Genomic DNA, 27842 nt, shown 5'->3' with positions numbered 1-27842 from the left:
GCCTCGTATGAAAGGGGAGACTCTCCCCTTTCTTACGAGGCCTTCCCGGACGTGGGGAAGGCCGTTTGTGCCCGTTTTCCCCATTGGAGCAGGAAGCGGCCGCAAGATGTCAGAAAGGGGCGGGTGGGGGGCGGGGCGGAGACACGGAAGAGCTTCCGTGTCTCCCAGGGATAAAAAAAATAATAATAATAATCCTTGGGTGCGACGCACCCGAGGATTTATTAACCCCCTCCCTGGTGTCGGCCACTGGTCGTGGCCCGCACCAGGGAGGTAGCACTTAAGAGGTTAATAGTTGTCCTTTGCGTAATCATACTGATGTACTAATGAGTGAGATGTTTATATGTTGAACATTTTATTTTGACATAAATTGTGGTTTTAGTATTGGCCACCATTGAATGCAAGGCCTGCACATGTTTTTATAATAATGTACTAACGTTGTAATGAAAAACATGTCTCTTTAAGAGCATGTTCTCTACAAAATGTAATGCTGAAAAAATATGAGTATTTCTTGTTTTCTGCCTGGTCTCAAGCAGAGAAGGCCACAGTGGGAAGTTATCTTATTCCCAGTGTTCTAGTTGTTGATACATTTGTATGTTTTCATGTCCGTTGTTTAACAAACTTCTTTTGTTTAAGTCACAAACTTGTTCTGTGCTTGTATCATTGAAATGTATTTCTCTAGAGGAAAATGGTGCAACAGGGATGCTTCCATATCTTTGTAACTACAATCCAGCAACATTGTATTTGAAAATTGACAAACTAAAGGGGCCTATTGACGGTCGTCGGAAGCAAGACTGAAATGCAACATTAGTATAGTTTAGAGTTTCGTAAAAGATGGAAGAACCAAATCAACGTTTTACTGTGTCATTTTAAATGTATTTCCGATATCTAAAGTTTTTGTAATTAGATGTTCTTTCTTCGCATGTTTTCTACCAATAGCAAATGTTTAGCAAGTTTAATTTAATGTTAGAGTACTGGGAAGAGTGAGACAGTTGTCATTTGTCATTCGTTCCTTGCTTTCTGTTTCCAGAGACTTCACTTTGCATTCTTTGTAATCTGTCACTTTGACATTTCATGCTTTGCCAGTTAGTCTGCTGAAATTCTGGTGCTTTGTTATTTTCTGAGCTTAATATGCCTGTTCAATTTTATAGTTCACATTCCAAACCATCCCCCTTTCCATGTTCCCGTCCTGATGCTGTTGTCCCCCTGATGAAATTATCGCGGTGTTGCTGATTACCTTAGAGATTGGGTAAATGTGTAATCTGTGTATTGTTATTTGTCTTTTGTTTCCCAGGTATCAGCTGCTACTGTTTTAATACTGCTGCTATTTTCATAGCGCCATAGCTAGATGTTTTCTAAATTTATGTTACTAAGGGCCAGATGTAGGAAAGGTTTTTACCCATTCTGTACCTATGGGAAAAAGTGTTTGTACATATGGCCCTAAATCTTTTCCATGAAGCCAAACATGCTAAGGCTAATCTGAGGTTAGTGAGGTTTTTTTCCCCTATACCTATCACTTAATGTTGTTTTATTGCTGAACAAATGTATGTCATCTCTCTTGCTCAGATTTTGATGTTATTTATTAATTAGTGTTTTCGCTATTGAAATTATCTTTCTCATTGCTTTGTTCAAACTAAGATTCTTTACGCGATTTGGACATCCTGTGATGTTTCTTTACTTATACCATTTGATGTTGAGACTAATTTTAGTGACCTTAGCATTGTTAAAATAGGGGAATAAATATTTTAATTATTACCAAAGGTGTGGTTGTTCATGGCCAAATGGGTCATGGTGCGTTCTTTACTGACTCCTTAGTGTAATTTGGATTGTTTATATTGTTGTGTTATGTAACACCTAACAATATTTATTTAAACGAGTCAAAAGGTTTATCGAACTTAAAGCTGCATCCACTTACTATGATAAAATAGACAAGCCAAAGGCGCACTAACAGTTCATCGAACCACTAACGCATCCCCTTATAAATTAACAATAAAAGACTAAATAAGGACCGATCCTCTAACAAAGCCACAGAGACATTCCTAGACAGAAGAATGAGACGAGGTAGGTCTTGCCTTATCACTACACCAAAGTTGCAGTGGGGTGTATCATATCAGCCCATTTGCCGTACTGGGAGAAACAGCCAGAGGAACCCCTAGAGTCAGCACCAACAGCCGAGAGGATGTAGATTCAGCATCCGCAGGCAAGTCCGCTCTGTCAGAGTGCAGTGTCTGTGGATTGGGGAGGATGTTGCAGCACACCCCAGAGCCAGTCGCTGGCTTGCCTCCACCCAACTCTCTGAAGGGACCATGTCTCTCTGCCCTGGCAGACCATTCTCTACCTGTGCCCACATGAAGGCTGCTCTCAGTCCACTGATGGCTCTGAGGTGTCGGAGGGAGAGAAATGTTCTGTCTAATCACAAGCTGCAAAAGAAGTGGGAGGTGTTCTGGGCGGTGATATAGAGTTTTGCTGGAAATAACAGCACATATTTAAGACCCAGCTCACGCAATTTACTCCTCACTCTACCAAATGAGGTGTCTTGGTGTTGGACCGCTACCTTGTAGTCAGGGAACAGCATGACTTGATTGTTGTTGATCTGCTGCAGGCCCGTCCGTTGGGATTCCAGCAGCTTGTCCAGGAGAGGTCTTGGCGTAAAGCCCTGGGGAAGCGAGGACCAGGGAACCCGTGAGCTTGCTATATTGAAAAAAGTGAGTTAGTGCTTCTAGGGAATGAAGGATTTGATCCAGGCTTTAAGAAAGGTTACTAGGTCTTTGCCTTTCATCTCCTCCACAACCCTACTATCCTAAGGTTGCTTTTGCGGGCCCGACCTTCGGTGTCTTCTGCCCTTCGGTAAGCAGTCGAAGTTGATCTGCAAGTGACAGCAGGTGTTTCTGTGAGCTATCAATTTTGCTTTGAAGTTAATGCCGGGAGCATTTCATTTGCAACACTCTATCAGATAATTTCCTCTGAACTTTGCGGAAGAGGTTCACCTTGTTCGATATCACATCAATTTTAGAGTCAAGGCATGTGTCACGTTGTAGGTACTCCTCAGACTCGGTGTGATGCAAATAAGGTCCACCTCCCGACACCACCAAGTCACCGATAAAAACCACGGTGTATTGGAGTCATCAGGTGAGGGAAGGAAGGGGAAGGAACAGCAGGGACGGGATAACTGTAAAGAAAAAATACACAGTGTTAATTATCACATTGCCTATCTATTCTCATAAAGTCTCACTAAAATACCCACGACCGTCCCTGCCCATAACTCAGGTGGGCAGAACTAGTCCAACGCCTGTCTATTCTCCACCTAAATCATCGATGGATGCCCAGGCCGACTACGAACACCACTAGTCACTTAAGGGTTTTTTCAAAACCCTATGTTTTAAGCAAATTAATCCTGTAGCTAGGTTGCAACAAAAAAGAGAGAAAAAAATATATAATAAGGAAAAGAACTTGTCCCGCACTTCTTCTTTGGATTCAATTAAAACATTGAGCCTCTAAGTAATGTCACGCACTTGAAGAAGTCACCCCTTCCTAATTCATAGAATAAGATAAACGGACAAATGTTCCCGGCTGTTTGACTTCTGCAAACAGTACGTCTTGATCCTGAGTTGCCACGAAGAAAACAAAGGTTCTGTCCTGAACTACCACCAAGGTTCTGTCCTGAACTACCACCATTCATGTTTCACGAGGATCTCTAATTTTTGTGCACCATCTCGGAAGTACACCAAATGTCGGATCACTAGATCCAAAACCATACCGGAAGGCGAAAGCCTCTGGCAAGAAACCGGCTCGCCTCTTACCACAGGTTCCAATTCTCGAAGGGAGGCAGCTCGTATCTCCAGCTGCCTTGAAATGCTGATCTCCGTGAGGGTTCCGGATGCCTTCAGTTCGTCGTTGTGGACGTGGTGACTTCCCCCATGGGAACGCCGTCCACCCTGCCCTCGTTGTGCCTCCGACGGGGAAATGAGGAAAGAATAACGCGCAACCGCTTCCGGGAAGTGCCGGAGTTATGCGGTCTTCCCGCGCGAAGCGTCATGGGATATGTAGTCCCTAAGGACTACAAAATCCCGATCGGCCAGGTAGGCGCCTGTTACCCCCTGACAGTACGCCCCCCTCCAACGCGCCTCCTAGGGCCAGGTTTAGTGGGATGGCGAGCATGAAACCGTTGCACCGCCCTAGGGGCATGGATATTGCCCTCCGGCTCCCATGAATCCTCCTCGGCAGTGTACCCTTTCCATGAAACCAAGTACCATAACTTACCCCCTCTCCGCTTGGAATCTAACACACTGCGCACTTCATACTCCAGCTGCCCATCTCTAACCACCGGAGGTACCGCCCGTTGGGCCGTTGAAAGAGCTGGTTTCAAAAGACTGCAGTGAAACACCGGATGGATCCTTAAGGAAGCAGGTAAGTTAAGACGGTAAGCCACAGGGTTTACCTGGCGTGATACCACATAGGGACCAATGTAACGAGGATGAAAGACGCTACGTATCTTGAAGCGTATATACTTGGTGGAAAGCCACACTCGATCCCCTGGTTGATACACCGGCGCCTCACGCCGGTGCTCATCACCCCATTTCTTATATTGTTCCTTGGCCTTCTCCAGATTGAATCGTATCTTTTTGTGCATGGATTGGAGGTTCTTAATCATAGCATGGACCGTAGGTTGATCCGTGACATTCCGAGGTATGATTAAAGGTAACATCTCCGCGTGGAATCCCGTGTTAGCACGGAAAGGAGACTCCTTTATCGAGCTATGCCAAGCATTGTTGTATGATAGTTCGGCCAGCCACAGCAACGCTACCCAAGATTCCTGGGCGTCCTTTGCATAGCATCTCAGATATTTCTTCAGGGTTTGGTTGAGGCGCTCCGTCTGGCCATCGGTTTGTGGGTGGAAACTGGTGGATAGGGCGGATTCAATGCGCAGAACCTTGCACCACATGCGCCAAAACCTAGCGACGAACTGGGGGCCTCTGTCCGAAATAATGGTTCTTGGTAGGCCATGTAACCGCACCACTTGCGACAGAATTAGATGGGCGGTTTGGCTTGCTGTAGGTAGGTTTCTGCAAGGGAGAAAGTGACCCATCTTGGTAAGACTATCGATTACCACCATGATAGCGTTGTACCCCTGATCCATTGGTAATCCCACCACAAAATCCACGCTGATGGTTTGCCAGGGTTTCTCCGGAGTGGGCAAAGGCATCAACTTGCCCTGGCTTTTTGCGTTTTCTCCCTTGGCTCGAGCACATATCTCACACCGAGCCACCCATGTCGCAACGTCTTTAGCCCAACCTTCCCACCGGAAATGTCGTTGAACTATTTGCGCGGTTTTGGTGTATCCTGGATGACCAGCCGTTACTGCATCATGACACCACTTGAGGGCTTGTACTCGGAGTTCGTGTGTTGGTAAATATAAACGATTACCTTGCAACGGTATTCCATGCTTAAGGGTACGGTCCTGACTTACTTCGGCCCATTTCTTCCATTGAGCAGCAGACTTATGCTTCGAAACCTTTTCTAGGAAATGGGAGACATGAAGGGCACAAATCACTCTTTCAGGTTGGATGATTGCTTCATCAGGTCTTGAAGCGATTTCTTTCACATCCTCTTGTCGAGACAGTGAATCTGCCTTGCGATTATCAACCCCAGGACGGAAAGTGACTACAAACTCATATTCTGAAAAAAACAGCATCCACCTCATTTGTCGCTGGGTAAGCTGCCTAGCCTCCTTCATATACTGAAGGTTTCGGTGATCAGTATATACCGTGACCGGGTGTTGGGCCCCCCACAGATAGTGTCGCCATTCCTGAAAAGCCTTTTTTATGGCTAGCAGTTCCTTTTCTGCTACCGTATAGTTGAGTTCCGCAGCGGATAGCTTCCTAGATAGAAATGCAACAGGATGAAGCTGTCCGGTGGTTTTGTTTCTTTGGGATAACACCGCCCCAATCGCTATGTCCGAGGCATCTGCTTCGACTATAAAAGGTACGTCTGGCTGTGGATGTTGAAGTATAGGTGCTGAGCAAAAGGCCTGTTTTAAAAAGCAAAAGGCCTTCTCTGCCTCCTCTGACCAAACAAAAGACACACCCTTTCTTAGCAACCTTGTTATAGGTGACACAATGTGGGAAAAACGACAAATGAATCTCCTGTAATAATTGGAGAACCCAAGGAAGCACTGCACGTCTCTCACACTAGTGGGTACTGGCCACCCTTGAACTGCCTGTATCTTTCTTGTCGACATGCCGAACCCTTCAGGGCTTAAATCCACTCCCAAGAACTCAACCTTCTGGACATGGAACTCGCATTTGCTCAGTTTGCAATAAAGACTGTGATGTCGCAATGCTTGAAGTACTAAGGAAACATGTTCAAGGTGGCGCTCCAAGGATGTAGAATACACCAGAATGTCATCTATATAAACGATCACGAAATGGTCTATGTATTCTTTGAGAACATCGTTCAGAAAATACTGGAAAGCCGCCGGGGCGTTACACAACCCGAACGGCATTACCAAGTACTCAAACAGGCCATAGCGAGTTTTGAACGCTGTCTTCCACTCATCCCCTTCGCGGATTCTGACCAGATGGTAAGCTCCCTTCAGGTCCAACCTTGTATATATTACTGCCTCTTTCACCTGTTCCAATAGCACAGGAATGAGGGGAAGAGGGTATCTATTCCTTATCGTGTTCTTGTTCAACATTCGATAATCGATGCAGGTTCTCAACTCTTTATTAGCCTTAGCTATGAAAAAGAGTGGGGAGGCTGCCGGAGAACAAGAGGGTCTAATGAACCCGATTTCCAGGAAGTGGTCCAAATAATTTCTCAAATGCTTGGTTTCTGGGTTGGATAGAGCATATACCCTACAAGAAGGAAGGAGTGCTCCAGGAATCAGATCTATCTTGCAGTCATATATACGATGGGGTGGCAACGTCTCAGCCTGACCTTCGTCAAACAAATCCTTGAACTCGGCATACACAGAGGGTAATATCACTGCTTTCTCCACCACTGTGGCCAACTGTAGCCCTTGAGCCAATGCTAACGTGGGGGGATTGTCGCACAAGAAACAGACGCTCTCACACCTCAAAGACTGAAAACTAACCGTCTTGGTTTGCCAATTGATAACAGGATTGTGTATTCTTAACCAGGGCATCCCCAAAATTATTTCATACTGAGGAGCCTCTATTATATCTAGCCTGATCCTTTCTTTATGGGCAGGAGATACCCCTTTAAAAACCAATTCAACGTCCTCAGTTTGTTCTGTAAGGGGTCCAGATTTCAGTGGTGTACCATCAACTGCCAGTACTATTTCGGGTTCCTTCCTGGGAATGCTAGGAAGTCCCAGTCTCTTAACCAAACCTGCATCTATGAAATTTCCCGTGGCTCCGGAGTCTATCATTGCCCTTACTGGATAGTTTCGATCTCGGGACCCCAGCTCTACTGCTAACAAGAGATGTGACGCCTTTTCCTCTTGTGGAGCAAGGGTTAAAGAAGTTAACCGTAACCCCGGTTGAAAATCTATAAGAGACAAATCCTCTTTCTCTGAAGTCTTCCCTGAAGTAACCGCTGCCTTTTGAGTGGGGAAGTAGGATAACCTTTTTTTTGGTTTTTGGGGACACTCTCTCACATAATGACCCTTCCTGCCACAGTACATGCACAACCCCTGTACCCTCCTGGTCTCCTTCTCGGTCTTTGACAGGGGTGCCCTAACGGCTCCCACTTCCATAGGCTCCCCACTCAAATCATTGGGATTAGGAACTGGTTGCCCCTCCTTTTCTGGAATGACAGGTCGCCGATCACCTGCTCTACGCTCAACTCTTCGTTCTGCTATTCTGTGATTCAATCTTAGAGTAAGATTCACAAGATCCGTACAAGTGGAAGGCTGCGGATCTATTTGAGCTAGTATGTCTTTCATGTCGTCTCGTAAGCCTTGATAATAGAGAGACATTCGCTTCTCCTCTGGCCACCCTGATTCCGCCACCAGTCTATTGAAGGTCGTAAGATAAGTGACCAGGTCAGATCTCCCCTGTCTCAGCTCCAATAATTCCCTATCAGCGCTAAAGGTGGTTGTTCTATGATCAAACACCCTCTCGAAGGCCGCCCGAAAGGCATTCCAATCCGCTAATAAGGGGTCATCGTTTCTGACTAACGGCACTGCCCAGTTAGCTGCGTCTCCCGAGAGATAAGAGATAGCGAACATTACCCGGGAAAGGTTAGAGGGAAAAGACGCAGGCTTACAAGAGAATTGAAGAGACAACTGGGTTAAAAAGGCCTGAACTCTCCTGGGGTCCCCTGAAAACCGTTCCGGACTGGCCAAAGGGATTGGAGGGGAGACGTTCACGGTTATCTGCGGTGTAGATGTTGAGGCATCGAAGGGATTCCTAGTAAGCCTTTCTACTTTTTCCCTTAGGGTCGCCGTCTCGGCCCTAGAATTAGCTAACTCTTGTTGCACCACCACCAACGCCTGCAATACGTCATCCATAGATGCCATTTTGCATTACACCGAGCGGGAGGAGTATTATTCGTGGGCGCGTTATTCTGTCACGTTGTAGGTACTCCTCAGACTCGGTGTGATGCAAATAAGGTCCACCTCCCGACACCACCAAGTCACCGATAAAAACCACGGTGTATTGGAGTCATCAGGTGAGGGAAGGAAGGGGAAGGAACAGCAGGGACGGGATAACTGTAAAGAAAAAATACACAGTGTTAATTATCACATTGCCTATCTATTCTCATAAAGTCTCACTAAAATACCCACGACCGTCCCTGCCCATAACTCAGGTGGGCAGAACTAGTCCAACGCCTGTCTATTCTCCACCTAAATCATCGATGGATGCCCAGGCCGACTACGAACACCACTAGTCACTTAAGGGTTTTTTCAAAACCCTATGTTTTAAGCAAATTAATCCTGTAGCTAGGTTGCAACAAAAAAGAGAGAAAAAAATATATAATAAGGAAAAGAACTTGTCCCGCACTTCTTCTTTGGATTCAATTAAAACATTGAGCCTCTAAGTAATGTCACGCACTTGAAGAAGTCACCCCTTCCTAATTCATAGAATAAGATAAACGGACAAATGTTCCCGGCTGTTTGACTTCTGCAAACAGTACGTCTTGATCCTGAGTTGCCACGAAGAAAACAAAGGTTCTGTCCTGAACTACCACCAAGGTTCTGTCCTGAACTACCACCATTCATGTTTCACGAGGATCTCTAATTTTTGTGCACCATCTCGGAAGTACACCAAATGTCGGATCACTAGATCCAAAACCATACCGGAAGGCGAAAGCCTCTGGCAAGAAACCGGCTCGCCTCTTACCACAGGTTCCAATTCTCGAAGGGAGGCAGCTCGTATCTCCAGCTGCCTTGAAATGCTGATCTCCGTGAGGGTTCCGGATGCCTTCAGTTCGTCGTTGTGGACGTGGTGACTTCCCCCATGGGAACGCCGTCCACCCTGCCCTCGTTGTGCCTCCGACGGGGAAATGAGGAAAGAATAACGCGCAACCGCTTCCGGGAAGTGCCGGAGTTATGCGGTCTTCCCGCGCGAAGCGTCATGGGATATGTAGTCCCTAAGGACTACAAAATCCCGATCGGCCAGGTAGGCGCCTGTTACCCCCTGACAGCATGTGCACGACTTTTCAATTGCTACCAGTATTGAGTCCAGTTTTCTGGCATCCCGCAGGGGGGCAGGGACCCTGAGGCACTTGTGGAAGAAGAGAGCCTCCGGGATGCTGCAATTCTCTGGGCAACTGGGTTGAGTTGCTTGTAGATACACTCCCCATATCGAAGCCAGCATAGAGTGCAAGCTGTAACGGTGGTACCACTCAGTATCTGGTGGAAGGGTTTACAGCACACACCCACTTGTGGTGTTCTTCAGCCTACAAAGCCTAGGGTGATCCAATGTGCCTGAGTCAGAGCACAAGCAGTCCAACTGTGTCCAGTGAACTGAAGTTGTTGAAAGGATAAAGAAGAGGTAGGCCAAGTCACACCTCCCTAGTCCAGGAACACCATCTAGTAAAGCAAGGCAGGTGGGGTGGCACCCATACCATTTCAGGGCACATCCAAGATTGCCATTACGTTCAGGCCCTGGACCCCATGGGGCCGCACTGACCAGCTTTTTCCTCAAGTAGGCGATCCCCAGTGCCCAGCAGCCCAGGTGCAGCCCTTGCAGTCAACCAGGGACAAAGCTGCTCCTCACCTCCTAAATGCCTCTACCCTGCCATCAGAGAAAGCGTGGATGTCCAGTGTGCCTTCCCCAGTCACGGACCAACAATGAAGTACTATAGGGCCAGTGCTCAGCTGTCCCAGTCTACAGCCACAGTCACACTTGAGGGAGGAACTCCAAAGATCCACTAAAACAGCCACCAATTAGGGGACCTCCACTGAGTGCTGATCCACACGGGAGCCAGACAGGCATCCCAAGGTCAGAATTACCTTGAGGGCAATGTCTTCCTTCGCAGCAAGGACTCTTGTCAGGCCCAGCAGAGGACAGGGAGCTCCCCCAACCCCTGAGGAAGGCAAGTGGCCAGCAGCCAGAAGCACTAGGGGAAATCGGTCCAGTGCCCAGCCAGGGCCTCAAGTCTGGGCTATGAGGCCTCTCCACCACCTGATCGTGGGCTGATGCTAAGCTCAGCAGGGACCCACAGCAGGAGCCCACAGTAGTGAAGTCCAGCCAGGGATCCGAAGGAGGAACAGGGCATGAGAGAGCAAGGGCGAACAGGAAGAACACGTTCTCCCCCAGTCAGCCAGGCTGCATGATCACTGCCACCATCAAGGTGCCAGAATGCACCCTAGTCTGGCTCTGATGCAGCATCACAAGTACTGGGTGTGCAGTGGAGAATGTAGAACAGCAAGACGGCGCAGAAATTGGCAGAATAATAGACTGAGGCTGCTGAATCCCACACATAAGCATCCACCATCTTGGCTCTCCTATCCACTCCACAAGAGGACAAACCCTTTCTGCTGATTTTCCTTTCAATAAGTATAATGTACCATCATTATATTTAATGGCCAAGGAGTAAACATTACCATTAAAGAGCTTAGCTTCAGGAAGAACATTAACTGGAGAGTTATAGGACCAATGTGATGATAGGTGATCTTCTCCCTTCTTACTGAACACATCTTCAAACTCTTGGTAAGGTTATTGGATAGGTAATGTAGGGAATTCCGTCTGTAATGCACCACACGTTAATGAAGAATTAGTCTTAGACTCTGTTGTGGAAAACATTTCAGTTCATCAACATGTGAAGAAAAAGCAAGATTCTGCTCTCTCAAATCAATCTTTGGGTCATGTTTGTGGAGCCAGTTAGTTCTAAAAATCACAGTGAATGTAGGGGCTTCTGTAAGGTCAAATTGCAACTTTCCAATATATGCCCATTCTCAAATGCCATAATAATTTCTATTGTTTCCCAACAGACTCCGTCTTCATGCAGAGCTTTGCTGTCAATCCCTACAATGGCTCCAGGATCACCTTTTATCTGTTTTTGAAGTTCATTTAGCATGTGAAAAAAAACTATCCATGAAACAACTTGATGCCATCAGTCCACTAGGGCAAACAGATTCAAGGGCCCCTTTGGGGTTAAGAGCTCAATCAGAGTAGAAAATAGGCTTTTGCTATTGAGTCTTTCGAACAAATCTTTTACCTTGAGGGGTGAACCCGACGGGGGTTCGTCTATTATGCTTGGACTTTGTAGTTTGTCACCAAGTGAGGACAGACTTTGACAAACTGCTTAGCTATCCCCCAGTACAGACATAATTCTCGGCAATGTCTATTCTTTTTTTTCTGCAGGGAGAGTATTTCTGATGCTACCAACTTGTGTAAGCTTGGCTGAATAAGCGGCATCTTCCAAGGTTTTCTTTATAAAGTATAAAAAAGGACCAAAGGGCCTTTCCTAGTGACTTTGTTTTTCTGCAATCAATATGTACCAGTACGTCTAACAGAGCCACTGTTATAGTAGGCTAGTTCACCACCAGATACACCTCCAGTAATTGTCCTTAGAGGGCCTGGTAAAAGCAACTCCACCAGATTCCTCCATCCATCCTACCTTGATCAGTAACTGCTGGTACTAAATAATATATGCAATCATATACAAAGATCCTTGTCAAGTCAAATACGAGCAGCTAGTTGTGTCTGCTAACGCGTTAAATAGTCATAAACTGTACAAATGTTTGTAAGTTATAAAGCCAGGGACTTTGATTTAGGTGGCATTGCCCACAATAATGCATCTTTGTGCGAATAGCAAAGATTAAATCTCACATTGGCTTGATTGGTCCCAAACTGTTTTGGGGTGGCAAACAAATGTAGATTTTATTGTGCCATCAAGACTGTATGTCCCGGAGGTCTCCAGAAAATCTTTCAGATGCAGCAATTGGTGTTGTAGCAAAATGAGAACAAAGAAATCCTGATAAGCAATTTTCGCCAGCCGCGTATGAATTACTTCAGGTAGTGCTAGCCTCCAAACTACTCCTACATGTAAAGCCAAAAGCCCACATCTCCCGTGCCTAGAGGGACAACGTTGGTTACTGGTTGCCAGAAGATCCACCTTCAAGCTGCTTTGAATCACTTGCAAAGCAATATGGAACAGGACTGCTTTTCATCATGAATAAAATCACTAAATTCATTCAACAAAGGAATCTCTGCTACAGAGTGCCCCTTGCCTCAAAACCCCACCTTACAAGAAAAAGACAATAGGCGGTACGTCTTTCTCTGTTCAGGCAGCCAAACTATGGAATTCATTACTCCCAAATATAAGATCTACGGATAACTAACTTATCTTCAGAAGACTACTCAGGAGTTGGCTCTTTCCTACTTAACCACCATACTCAAACTGCAATCTACAGCATAACCCTGTGTATGTCAACATTTAAAATGTTATGATATGTATATATCTAGATATGTGTATTTCTTTATACAAGTATGTAAAATAACTATGCGTTTTTCTTAAAACATATACATACTATTTAGGCCAGCTTAACAAATGTATATATTATTTATAATTAAATATATACACATATATATTATTGATGCTTAACATTTTCATAGGTCATTGCATATTTTCTATATAAGTTGTTTGATTAGATGCTTATGAGTGTCTGTTTTACTTATCTATTACAATACAACAGGTAAATGTTATCTTAACTATTTATCGACAAACATTTCTCTACTGAAATATTTAGGGAAAGATAAACATTTTTTTTAATAAAAAGTACACAAATGAATTACTTCAAATACTGCAACACTTGAAAATCTGTGTTTATACGATGCAACTTTAAATCTCAATATATTATCTTCCTTACACATATATTCCCTTTCCATGTAATCATGTATCTATATATTTATTACGTTAGTCCTAATGTACAAGAGAGAAAAAAAACAATCTCTCCAGTGCACTACTCTGTCTCACTCTATGCCTCTCTCAATCTATCTTCTATTTCCACTCTCTGACTCATCCCAAACCTCACTCTACTACTACGATCTCCCAAATAACCCTTCCTAGACTTTTACCTCCTCTATCCCTCCTGCAATATCCCAATCCTCAGTTTACTACTATGATATCCCAAACAACCCTACTAAATTCTCCCTCATGTATCTCTCCTTTGGCTCATCCCAAACCTTATTTTACTACTATGATCCCCATAATCCCTTTCTATAGACTCTTCCCGCCTCCATCTCTCCTTTTACACATCCTAAACCTCATTTATGACTATGATCTCCCAATTAACACTTTCTAGATTCTTTCCCTCTTCTATCCCTCCATTATTCTATTCGATCCAACTAACAGACTCACATATCCACTGCTCAAATTAATTCATATTTCCCTACACTAATACTATACTCATATTTCCCTAAACTAATCCACCATTTTGGGTTCCAGAGTAGCATACTACTCAATGAAAATCGATGTGACACCTTGTCAGGGGTAGTAAGCGCTATATGTTAGAAATGGGGTCTGTGGTTGGCAGTCATTTTACACTCTGTCCAAGCAGGGACCCTCACTCTAGTCTGGGTAAGGGAGATACACACCTAGGATAACCCCTGCTCACCCCATTGGTAGCTTGGCACAAGCAGTCAGGCTTATCTCAGAGGCAATGTGTAAAGTATTTGTACAATCACACACAGTAACACAGTGAAAACACCACAAAAGAACTCAATACCAGTTTAGAAGAATAGCCCATATTTATCTGATTAAAACAAGACAACAACAACAAAAATCCAACATACGCAAGCAACATTATGAATTGTCAAAGATTAAACTTCAATCTAGCGCTTAGAAACACAAATGCTTCAATTTGGTGTTATCACGGTGTCGTGACAGAGTCATTCCCAACAATCTGACGCCAATGGCGCCAGTCACGGAGTCGCACAGACTCCCAGGTACAGTATATTGTGAAAGTGAGAAAACAAGCCGGTGCACGGAGTCGGGGAACTGAGGCGTCGCTGCAGAGTAGTGTAGTGGAGGCGTCAGTGAGAAGTGTCGGGTCCTTGCTGAGGAGCAGTGGAGATGAGGCAGCTTTGGTGTGAGGCGTTGGTTCCTTACGCTCCGGGGGGTCGATGTCCGGCAGGTCAAGACGCTGTGGGTTGAGCTCACGGGGTCATGGTTGCACCATGGGGCTGCAGGCACCGAAGCGGGAGTCAGGGGTCACCGACATCGGTGACACAGCACTCAGGACTCACAAAGTCACGGGACGTCAGCGTCAGTCCTGCGATGCTAGTCTGGGTCGTCACACTCCAGCAGGGAACACTACTTTGGTTGCAGGCATCCTCACAGGGTCAGGCAGCGGCATTAGTCCAGGCGTTGTCCAGTGTCGGTGCACTTGGATTTTCTTTGTTTTCAACCAGCTTTCACTACAAATGGCCCATAAACTGGAATAGGCACCACCTGGCGAGTTAGAGCCCACAGCAAGTTAACCCAGAGGCTGGTAGGTGAAATCTTTGCTGTCCCTGAGACTTCTTAACAAGAGGCAAGCTCAATCCAAGCCCTTAGAGAAACTTCACAAGCAGGATACACAGCAAAGTCCTGTCTTTGCCCTCTCTAAGGCAGAAGCAGCACCTGCAGGTCAACTCACAAAGCAAACACAGCAAAGGGGCAGTACTGCTCCTCCAGCTTTTCACCTCTTCTCCTTGGCAGAGGTTCCTCTTTATCCAGACGTGTTCTTAAAGTCTGGTGTTTTGGGTCCCCTACTTATACCCATTTCTGCCTTTAAAGTAGGCAAACCTCAAAGGAAAGTCTCTGTTTTGACAAGATCCAGCCTTGACTAGGCCTGGCCCTAGACACACACCAGGGGTCGGAGACTGCACTGTGTGAGGAAAGGCACATCACTTTCAGGTGCAGGAGTCAGCTCATCCCTCCCCACTCTAGCCCAGGAGACTCATCAGAGTATGCAGGACACTTCCCAGCTCCCTTTGTGTCACTGTCTAGAGGAAATACACAAACAGCCCAACTGTCATTCTGAACCAGACGTGGATTCTACAGGCAGGCAGAGGCACAGAATGGTCAAGCAAGAAAATGCCCACTTTCTAACAGTGGCATTTTCAAACTGACAGTCTAATTACCGACTTTACCAAAAGATGTATTTTTAAATTGTGAGCTCAGAGACCCCAAACTGTAACTAGCCCCCAGGACAACCTGGAAACATGAGCAAGAACCGAAGACTTGGAGCAATCCACTCCAATGTAAAGCAAAATCTTAGTTCCCAAACCAAAATAGGAAGTTTGAAGTCAGGCCAAAAACAGAGTCAAAATACCAAGATCCGTCAACACTACAAATACAGGGGTCAGTACAAGTAAGAGGGAGAAGGGAGGCCGAGTGAAACAACAAAAGAGAAAAATAACAGCTGTTCAAATTGAGTTATGGGTGCACACTGTAACATCAGTTGAGGGAGCTGAAACAACTGATGTTGCCAGGCTGTCTTCTGCATCCACTAATCCTTTATAGGACTCTGCACTCTCTGATCTGGAAATCAACTACCACACCTTTGTTGGCTGGGCAGCATGTTTCAGACCAGGCCCTGGAAGCTGCTGTCATCTATGACTGTAGTCTCCATTGCCTGTTTCTTCGTCTCTTCCAGGTGGTATTTTAACTAACTCTCTTGTGTGGTGTCTTCCCTTTAATGCAGCTGCTCAGACATTGCCATGAAGAAATCTTGAAACTTCCGCTCCTGCTGGGATAGACACTGTAAGCAACAACTCAAAGTGTGAGACTGATCCCTCCTTCTGGTGAACCATTGCACTGGAGTCAACCAAATTCCAGATGACCGCCTTTCACTGACTCATGTGAAGTCAAAAATGCCGTCATAAAGTAAAACTAACAAACACTAAGCAGAAAGACCATACGATAACACCTCCTCTTCCTCTAACAGTGGTGCAGTAACCTAAAGTGAACCTCTGATAACTCTCCACACCAAATGTGGTCGGGGTGTTGACTCAGACTCCTCAATGGGCACGTCTACCCAACAATGTGGCCTAGCCACACCCCATCTTTCCACTTTATATATTAGCAGAGAACAACATTTTGGATAAAAAAGAAACAATGTGGTGAAATGAGATTTACTTCACTTCCATGGTTTCAGGAAGGAAACCAGTCTGGAATAGATTTGGGAGACGTTGTTATTTTAATTATACCCAGGCTCTTCTCTGATTTGTGATTCTTACAAAAACTACTTTAATATGTTAACTTTTATTTCGACCTTCTCTACCTAACCCCATCCCAATTGCTCTCTGACTCCACATTAACCTTTCTCTCACAAGAGACTTTTGATCCAAAAAAGAATATCCTAGAGTTGCTCAAGTAAGCCATCAGTTCCTGAATGAGCATCTCTGAAGCTAAACTGAGCCATCAAAGTGTATTGTTTGAGTCTTCAGGACACTGCAACTCATGCCTGCCCTGGGAGAGAGCCTTTTTGCCCACCTAATTCATCCAAAAACTCTGGTCTTGGAGGTCAAAGGGGACTTTTAGGGGAAAATAAAATTATCCCCCACCACTTCGAGGCTGTAGCAGTTGTACTTATTGGACCAGCCATTCAGATAGAGAGGTATTGATGAATTTATTAGTCCTTTGTTAGGAATGTCCTCTTGAAGTAGAGCATGTATCTGACCTGTGCAGAATAGAACAGTAAATTGTATTTTGTAATTTCTTGCCAATCTGGAAATTGGTTGCTGATATTACCACTTAACTGGATGGTCAAGAATGGAGGGGGAAAGTGAATTGCTTTGTGCTTTTCCAGTTGCTGGTGATGACTGGCTTCAATCTCTTCCCTTTTCTGATACCTCTATCTGCAGTAGAAATAATGTGGCACTAAGGCCCATATTTCTACTTTATTTGCACCGCATATGCATAATTCTTTTACGCTAAAGCGGCACAAACTTACAAAATACAATTGTATTTTGTAAGTTTGCGCCGCTTTTGCATAAATAAGCGGCGCAAATGCGGCATTAAAAAGGTATAAATCAGGCCCTAAATGTCTCTCGTTGGTGGCTGGGACCTTTTTATAGAGTTACTAGCTAGCCGAACAACTGAATGCAGGGTTTGAAAATTATTATTTTTTTCATTTCTCCAGGCCCAAGGATTTTAGTATTTCATTTGAGTCTTTGGGAATTTGTAGGCCTCATGTACAAGTGTAAGAATAAATGATTTAACATCTTGTGCTGTACAACTCAGTTTAGTACTGTGAGACACAACCATGAAGATCTTCTCATGGAAATATAGTGCTAATACACATTGTTGGTTATTTCAAACACATTCTTTGCTGGAATCAACACTCTACTGACCAGAAGACTCCAGACCAAACAAAACTCAGGGGCCAAGCTCATCCTCGGCTTCCCACCCCACACTCACATCACCCTGTCCCTCAAAGAGCTATACAGATAGTCCAGGCGACCTTCATTGGTTTACATGGGTTAAAGTAATAACCCTAAATGCTCTGTTTTGCTGTAGTGTGAACGAGGAGTTAAAACTTATCACAGTATAGTGTTACGGATTTATTGCACACACAGAGCCAGTAAGCAAGACACACACTTAATAAAGAAATCTGACACCAATTTATAAAAATAACACAGATTTTATATGAACTTAGACACCAAGATCATCGTAATCGGGTAAGTACTTTTTGAGTTATAAGTTTTTAAGTCACAATAAGATACACATACTGTGGGCTTCAAGCTGCAATGTTATCCTATGGAGAATAAACATGTACTGCATTGGGTCATTTAGCAATGACTTACTGGACTTAACGTGCATATGAGGCAAGGTCCAGGGCAGCACCAACAGGTCACCTTGGCTGGCACTGGGGCATCCAGGTGCAGAGGTGCGTTTCGGCATCGGGTGCCCCATTCATTTCAACAGGAAGCAGTCCTGTGGAAAACAGGCTGCAAGCAGGGACTACGGGGGCCAGTCCGGCTCAACCCAAAGGGGGGGCTCAGGTCTTGAGGGTCTTGGGCATGCAGGAACACCGTCGGTCCACTCAAGCTTGGTCTGGGGGGGCTTGTGTGCAGTGGTACTTTGTCCCGCGGGGTCACGCTGCAGAGGACTCTCGAGGTGCTCGGTCCCAGCAGAAAGCAGCTGCAGGCGGTGACTGGGGGGACCAGTCTGGCCAAACCCAAGGGTGGGCTCAGCTTTTGAGGGTTTTAGGACCCTGTTGGCACTGTCGACTACCTTGGACTTGGGCTTTGGGACTCGGGTGCATGGGTGCTTTGAAGCGTTGGGTCACAGCTGTCAGAGACTCACTCTGTGTCTTGGAGACCTGGTAAAGCGGAGAAACAGGGCTCTGGGGCAACTCTCGGTGCTGGCCTTGTGGATCCTGACATCCCTCAATGTAGGTCTGTCTCTGTGCTACTGGAGTCCAGATTGGACTACCAACAAGCCTAGGTGGCTGCAAGGGGTTCAGTACCCCGGGTATAAGTGGAAGGAGACTCTGGGGGAGGTCAGCATCCCGGGACTTCATTGAAGTGGCAGGACTGACCTTCGGAGCTTCTCCCAGCTTGTTGTTTCCTCAATGGGTCCGATGTCCAATGGGACAGAGCGCCGGACTTTGCAAACGGTGCCTGCAGATGCAGGGGAGCAGCTCCTCTACTCCAAGGAAGATCTTTCCCAGTTGTTGAGGTGCTCTGCAGTCCTCCACGGGTTTTGCGGAGGATGTCCAGCTATTTGCGAAGCCTGTCCCAGTGATGGTTGAAGTGCAAGCAGCCTGGCAGGGTTTTGTGGCAATCTTTGGTGCAGATCTTCAGTTTTTACTCTCCTCAGTCCTTCTTCTTTCTTTCTCTGTTCACAGTAGTTGAATTGGAGTTCCTGTTGTCAGGGGGCCACCTAAATACTCAAATTAGGGGCATTAAACAGGGTGAAGGGTACTAGTCAATAGGCTACTTACCCCTGGGGCACTACGTCCCCTAGATGACCACTTCCCGTGGGGAGTTGGCATCACCCTGTCCCAGAGTTCCTAATTTCACCACACACAGGATGGTGGAATTCTTCTTTTTGTGTTCACTTCAGGTAGCCCGCCTTAGGGGTGACAGTGTACTACGCCTCCTGACTATTTAATTTCTCATATATCCAGATGCTAAATGGGTCTCAGGGCAAGGGGTTGCCTATCCCAGGTCTGGAGGAAGCCGGAGTCGTGTATCAAAGGCAGCAGGGACTTTGAAGTGTCTGGCCTTGGTATGCAGATTTCCTAGCCATCCTGCTGGAGGAGGTGATAAAACCTCCTGCCAGAGTAGGTATTGTTTCGGACCTCTGAGAGTGGGACTCTCACCTCCAGGGGGCCAGAAACTCATCTGTGGGGGTAGGCTGGCCAATACCAATCAGTCAGCACACTGGAGGACTAGTAGGTTTCAGGGGACACCTTTAAGATGCCGTCTGGGTGCTTGTCATAATAAATCCAATACTGGAATCAGTATTGATTTATTAAGATGAGGTTCTTGTTACCAAACACCATAGGTTTCAGTGAAGCCCCTATGTAGCTGGGTAACTCGTTGTGACAAGTGTCTCATAGTGACCAGTACATGTCTTAAGATGGCTTCTCTGTTCACTTGCATTATCTAGCAATAGAACTATACATCACAGGGGCATAGCTGCTCATGCCCTCACTTGTATTACAATGCACCCTGCCTTAGGGCTCTTAAGGCCTGATGTAGGGATAACTTACATATAATACATACAGCGACCTTGGCATGGCACACAATGAGTGTGCCATGTCATGTTTTCACTCCTAGCTTGCACCATGACATGCAGTCTGTGATTGATAGGCTGTGTGCAATTTGTGTGTGGATCGCTTAGGGTGGCACAAAATATGCAGCAGCGCTTAAGGACCCTCTTAAGTACCCATGCCCTAGGTACAAGGGGTACCATTTGCTAAGGACTTACTGGGGTGCTAAAGTCCTGTGCTGTGTGTCTTGTAAAACAATCAGACATACCTTGTTTTAAAGGAAAGAGTTGTCAGAGTTGAAAACCAGTATTTAGTAGCTAAGAAAGGGCAAAGGTGTGTGTGGGGGGGGGTACTGCGACAAAAATTCAGTTTCCTACACCTATATAACAAATTCTACAAGACAATCTTATCCCTATTATTGTTGCACAGATAGATAGATCTTCGACAGATTCCCAGAATGTTCTATCATATCAGCCCCTCAACTATATAGCACATGATAGTGGATGATGTGACACACATTTTCTTCCTTCCTGCATCCATGCAATCAAGTTGAAGAGCCATGAAATAAGTGCAGGAAGGACTACGATTACACAAAGGAGACATAATTGTGGATTGATGTACAAGTAAAGGTTTTTTTTTACTCTTTTACTTGTGATAGTTAGCAGTACAGAAAACTCCGATAGACTAGGAACTATGAAACCAGTGATTGAGATGCCTCTTTTGTGTGTCTGGTTCTAAACAATGATGGGTATTGGGGCAAATGACCTTCTAGTTAGCAGGACAGCAGCCTTCCTTACAAGTTATAGCTAGCGGTGCATGAAGACCATGGTTCAGGAGAATGCTGAGCTGTTGAACTCAAAAGGTAGGGCAGATGTGGAGGAAATTATGGAGCAGAACAGGGTACTCTTTTTCATGGCCCCATGATTCTATCTGACAGTAGAAACGATAGGGGCTAATTGTCTTGGCCCCCATCCACTTGCTTAGATGCAGAAGCCTTTGGCTCTGTGCTTTTTGATCCCCAAGGTGGTTGACGGCAGAGTCCATTACTGCTAATATGCCAACAAGAAAGTAAGTGAGGTTGGCACAACTTCTGCTGCACCTTCGGTCTTTGACTGCTCAACCCAGGCTCAGGAGTATGTTCTCCTTCACTCTCCTGGGCCTATACATGACATCAGATTACCAGCTTGGTTAGGAGTTTTTGTGCTGTTCTCACCATTGCTGCAAAGACAACTGGACGGATCCCTTGCTTGAAACAGTTGAGGAGCCTTGAATCAGGGCAGGATGGAGGATAACTTCTAGAGGTGAAGAACACATTCTAATGAAGGGCAGACTAAGAGATCACCACCACAGCACCTGGCATACCCCATGTGGCAATTTTTGCTGTATCTACCAAGAGCTCAGACTCTGCAGTTGTCCATTTCCATATGGATCAGGACTTTTCCTGCAGGCCAATAGGTAATTTGGCCTAGGACAGTCCGTGAAGTGTCGACTGGAAGGTATGTCATGCCAAGTGCATGGACAAAAGTGTCAAACATCATAGACACAAAGATCAGTGGCAGCACACACACTATGGCACCATTTCCTGCTTCCCTTTTACACTTAGAATACTGTTTTTTAGGTTGTGTTTCCAGCCAAATGTACTGGGTGGCTCAAAGTTTGGCTAATTAGCTGACTTTGTATCATGTTTTCTATTTATTAAATTGATTGATAAACAAGATGTTTTTTAAAAATTGAGTACCCATAGCGCGCATATATGCACAAATATTCTACGTTTTGTGAATGTCCCATGGTGAAGAAAGATTCCTACAAAGGTAGAATAATACAAACAGAACATGGGTGGAATATCCACAAGGAAAAACAAATGATTAATGTCAATCATACTTTTAGGCGGACATGACCTGACTAAGTATAGTACTGGAAATATTGAGGATAATAGAGTCATACATCACCAGGTCAGAAAATGTAATGAATATGCTCAATAAAAGGGCTATGCATTTAGTACTGAAATCTACTAATATGGAAGGTATAATCAGAGCACTGGATACCAGAAATGCTGGAGTTCAGCACAAAGTAGAATACATATAGACAAAAACATGAATGAGCTTAGCAAGGAAAACTAAGATTTTTCCACTTCAAAATCGTGTTGCGATGGAACAAAATTAGGATTCTGGGACTTCTAGCAGGAGTGGACAAGGATCACCCCTCATTCTTCATATCCCAATGAATGTATGGGCTGTAGGAACTGGATGCGTTGGGGGGGTCCACTAGCATATTAAAAACAGTATTAGATTCAAATGATCTACAGGTAAGCCCAATTTAAAAAAGTGGGTGGGCCCAACCATAACGTTCAGGGGAGAAGGAAAGAGAAAGCTGATAATGTTACAAAGTACATTTTAGACCTGACAGCCTTAGGGTGGTCACCCCTAACGTTTTGCCTGCCTCCCTCCACTTTTTAGAAACTGTTTTTGCTGGTTTTAGGACTCTGCGCACTTTACCACTGCTAAAGTGCATATGCTCTCTCCCTTTTAAACATGGTAACATTGGATCATACCCAATTGGACTATTTAATCTACTTGTAAGTCCCTAGTAGAGTGCACTATGTGTGCCCAGGGCCTATAGATTAAATGCTACTAGTGGGCCTGCAGCACTGATTGCGCCACCCACTTAAGTAGCTCCTTAACTTTGTCTCAGGCCTGCCATTGCAAGGCCTGAGTGTGCGGTTTTACTGCCAATTCGACCTGGCATTTAAAAGTACTTGCCAAGCCTAAAACTCCCCTTTTTCTACATATAAGTCACCCCTACGGTATGCCATAGGCAACCCATAGGGCAGGGTGCTGTGTAGTGAAAAGGCATGACATGTACCTGTGCAGTTTACATTTCCTGGTAGTGTAAAACTCCTAAATTCGTTTTTACACTGCTGTGAGGCCTGCTCCCTTCATAGGCTAACATTGGGGCTGCCCTCATACATTGTTTGAGTGGTAGCTGCTGATCTGACAGGAGTAGGAAAGTCATATTTAGTTTGGCCAGAATGGTGATACAAAATCCTGCTGACTGGTGAAGTTGGATTTAATATTACTATTTTTGAAATGCCATTTTCAGAAAGTGAGCATTTCTCTGCACTTAAATCCTTCTGTGCTTTACAATCCACGTCTGCCTGGGTTTAGTTGACAGCTCCCTTGTGCATTCACTCAGACACACCCCAAACACAGGATACTCAGCCTCACTTGCATACATCTGCATTTTGAATGGGTCTTCCTGGGCGGGGAGGGTGGAAGGCCTGACACTTGCATGTCAAAGGACAGTAGCCGGCTCTCACACAAAGGACTGCCACACCCCCTACTGGGACTCTGGCAGACAGGATTTAACTGAAAGGGGACCCTGTGCACCTCTAAGCCACTCTTTGAAGTCTCCCCCACTTCAAAGGCACATTTGGGTATTTAAACAGGGCCTCTGCCCCTACCAACTCAGACACTCAGAGAAGAATCCTGAACCAGAACCTGCATCCTGCCAAGAAGAACTGCCTGGCTGCCCAAAGGACTCACCTGTCTGCTTTCTGTGAAGGACTGCTGCCTTGCTGTTGCCCTGCTGCCTTGCTGCTCTCAGGCTGTGGTGAAGAAGTGCTCTCCAAGGGCTTGGATAGAGCTTGCCTCCTGTTCCCTGAAGTCTCAGGATGAAAAAGACTTCATCTCTACAAGAAGGACTCGACGCACAGCCTGCCAGAAACGACGCACAGCCTGCATCACAGTGAAAAATTCACCACATGCAGAACCGGAACGACGCAGCCCGACTTCGCATTGAGAAGATCGACGCAGCACCAGCATAGTGACCAGAAATTCGACGCACGGCCCACCGGGTCGACGCACAGCCAAGCCAGAACGACACAGCCCAACTTCCAGAGAGGAATCGACGCAGCGACTGCGGTGTGGTAGAAAATTCAACGGAACGCCCACCAAATCGACGCAGCTCCTGTGACTTCGTCCTGCCAGCACAGGAAATCCACGCATCGTCCCCGGGGCATCCGAAAACCCCGCAACCCGAAGAGGATCCATGACCGAGCGCCAGAAATCGACGCACAGCCGTCCCTGCGTGAATCCTAAATGACGCGCCGCCGTGTGGGGCCCGAGAATCGACGCACATCCGTTTGTTTCCACGCATCTCCTCCTCTGCGGTTCTTTGCGGCGATTTTGCACTCAAACCAGGTACTTTGTGCTTGAAAGAGACTTTGTTTGCTTTTAAAAGACTTAAAACACTTTATATCATTTTTCCAGTGATAGCTCAACATATACTTATTGCATTTTAATAGTTTTTGACCTGCATTTTATCCAGATAAATATTATATATTTTTCTAAACACTGTGTGGTGTATTTGTGTGGTGCTATCAGGTGTTATTGTATGATTTATTGCACAAATACTTTACACATTGCCTTCTAAGTTAAGCCTGACTGCTCAGCGCCAAGCTACCAAAGGGTGGGCACAGGATAATTTGGATTGTGTGACTTACCCTGACTAGAGTGAGGGTCCTTGCTTGGCCAGGGGGTAACCTGACTGCCAACCAAAGACCCCATTTCTAACAATATAAAACAATGCTACATGGGGACGAGAATTTGTGGTTGCTGAAGCTAGCCAAATTGACAACAATTTGTTATTGAGAGACTACAAGGCAATGAGAGAGCAAAGTCCCTTTGGGCCATTGTAGATCAGAAAGGGCTTAGAGAGGATCTGCCTTGAAAGGTAGAGGTTAAACAGTTTAACTAAGGCTATGTGTCTTTCTTAGTGCAGGAAAAGAGTATAGCACAGTTGTAGCTGAGGATTAGGTTGTAAGAATTGACAAGCATTGTAAAGGAAAATAAACTTAAGAGCCAGTAAGAAAGAAATAGGTGGTCCACAAGTGATCCTGTTTATAATACACAGAAGACAGTCAAGAACAGAGAAAGCCAGTCATAATATAAGGTATATGGGTAACAGAGCTTAGTGCAATAAGGTTACAGTATTGTAGCATCTGATACAGACTTCCAGCTGCAGATTCCTTACTGTAGAATAATCCCCAGGTGTCTAACTGTATTCGGAAACTTTTCAAGCAGGACCTCTGTGCACCGGTGGGTGGTGCTGTTCGGCTCTGCATCGGTAGCATCTGCACGGGACATAATATGCACAGTGCCTATACAGGCCCCTGCCCCAGTGTGCAGACATCAGTTTTTTTCTTTCCGCGTCAGTCAGTGCAGATCCGGAGAGAGCTACCGCCAGTCATTTATTTGACTGACCTTTTTTTGACATTTTGTCAAGCCATTTTTCGAGACTTTGTCTCTCTGGCCCTCATTCTGACCTTGGCGGGCGGCGGAGGCCGCCCGCCAAAGTCCCGCCGGCAGAATACCGCTGCGCAGTCAAAAGACCGCCGCGGTTATTCTGAGTTTCCCGCAGGGAAACACCCTTCCATGAGGATGCCGGCTCCGAATGGAGCCGGCGGAGTGGAAGGGGTGCGACGGGTGCAGTGCATGGCAGACACTGAAAATCTTTGTGGGGCCCTGTGGCCCCCAGGGCATGGCACTGCAGGGGCCCCCAGGGGCCCCACAACACCCCATACCGCCATCCTCTTCCTGGCGGCCAAAACCGCCAGGAACAGGATAGCGGTATGGGGCTCGGAATCCTTGCTGCGCCGCCATGGAGGATTCCCCAGGGCAGCGGAGAACCGGCGGTACACCGCCGGTTTTCCGTTTTTGACCGCGGCTGTACCGCCGCGGTCAGAATGCCCAGGGGAGCACCGCCAGCCTGTTGGCGGTGCTCCCGCGGTCGTTGGCCCTGGCGGTTTTTACCGCCAGGGTCAGAATGACCCCCTCTGTGTGCTAGGGAAGACCCACAAGAAAACAGTGTGGTTCAAGATCTGTGGTTCCTGTCACAGGGAGAAGTCTGTGACAGACCCCCATCTAATGTGACTTTGCTGCTTGGAGCCGAACCACGGCTCTAAGTTTTGAGAGGACTACTACACCATAAATCCAAAGGCTGATGTAGAGCTTCTTGAAGCTCCTCGTCACCTGACACTGGTCACCTGCATGATGCTCCAAGTCCCAGTCGCACAGAAGGCCCATTTGTGGAATGTTCCAGGCGCTCATCTTCCCGTTCATAGTGTTGGGCTAAGCCCCACAAGATACTGAAGAAATCAAAAAAGCCAAAAAATTCTAAGTGCTTTTTTCGACTTTACAGGTCAGTCCAAGTCATCGGGTGAGGCATGAGAACAAAGTTGGCTCCCACATAAAGCCTGCCAATGGGTCCACTCCATGCCCCCTGGGTTTCCTAGAGCCAGAGTGACCCCCTCACAACTCTATGAGTTTTATGAGGCCATGCACCTCATATTTGGGTGGACCAACCCCTCTGGAGCACCATCGGGTCCTATGGGTTTGGCGGGTGCCCTCACTGGATTCCTGCTGGCTAGTTTTCCCTTGGTGCCACTTGGGCCCCTTGGACCTGGTGTTGGATCTGGAATGGCTCTGCCTGCAAGACTGCAACCTTCCCTGGAGCCTGTTCCAGTGACATTGTTCCCAGCGGCGCCAAAGCCCCACAGCAGTGTCATTCCCATCATCATACCAGACTCTTATTCCAGATGGAACTAGGCCCTCTCAGTAGGAATCAATGCTTCCATTCTTTGACAGGCCTGGGCAGAGGTATTATTTGTGGGAATCAGAGGATTCCTATAGCTACAATCCTCTTGAGGAGGCCAAAGACAAATGGTATGAGCAACTTGCAGATGCCATGGCCGGGACACCTCAGCAGACACTGACCCAATCTCTTCTCTGGCAATGGAGAAAAGGACCTCTTTTCTTATGGTGGTGCGCAGTGCAGCTGAGGTCCTGGAACTTGAGTTGCCCTTGGTGGTAGTCACAACTAATGTTTTGATAGAGGTTCTTCAACTTGGAGTCACTCCCTCAGAGTCCCTTTTCCCTTTTAACTAAGCCCTCACTGTTGTCATTTCTCTGGGCCCGGGCCAAGCCCCCACGGGGCGCCTGTTTACAGGACCATCACCTCGCTCTCGGAGACCCAGTTGTCCTCACCCATCACCCCATCCTGGAGAGCCTGTTAGACACCTTTGGTAAGAGGATGTTCTCTTTTGCCAGCCTAGCATTGTGGTCAGTAAACACAGCATGTCTTTTGGACCTGATACACCCACACAGTTTGGATTTGTTGCGCAAGTACTACTCATGGTCTTGGAAGAGGTCCAAGCCATATTGTCTCAGGCTATTTAAGATTGCAGAGATGCTGCAAAGTTCACTCTTCACTACTGACTGGACACAACTGTTTTGCAAGGCAGAGTGATTGTATCGTCAGTGCCGATCAGACACTACCCCTGGTTCAGGTCCCCTTGCTTTTTGGGGGGCTGACCAGGCATCACTTATGGACTTGCCTTCAATGGCACCCTCTTCTTTGGAGATAATGGCAGACTCAGCGCTTGGGTTCTTTAAGGACAGTCATGCTGCTGCCAGGTCCTTGGGCCATTCCATGGCCCCCGAAAGCCCCCATTCTCCCTTTCCCCCTTCCGTGGCTACAGTAAGGGTTACTAGCCTTGTCCCTTTCTGCCCAGCCACCAAGGCCAACAGACCTCCTAGCTCTTTTGTGCCCGCTGATGAGGTTCACACAAGCCCCGTGGGTAAAACAGTCACAGTTTGACCCAGTCTGCCAACTCCTCCGGCAGCTGCCCTCATACCATCATGGTCACCCAGTTGGAAGCAGGCGC

Source organism: Pleurodeles waltl, chromosome 11 (genome assembly GCF_031143425.1).
Source record: "Pleurodeles waltl isolate 20211129_DDA chromosome 11, aPleWal1.hap1.20221129, whole genome shotgun sequence".
NCBI lineage: Eukaryota > Metazoa > Chordata > Amphibia > Caudata > Salamandridae > Pleurodeles > Pleurodeles waltl.
Note: the sequence above shows the minus strand (reverse complement) of the source record.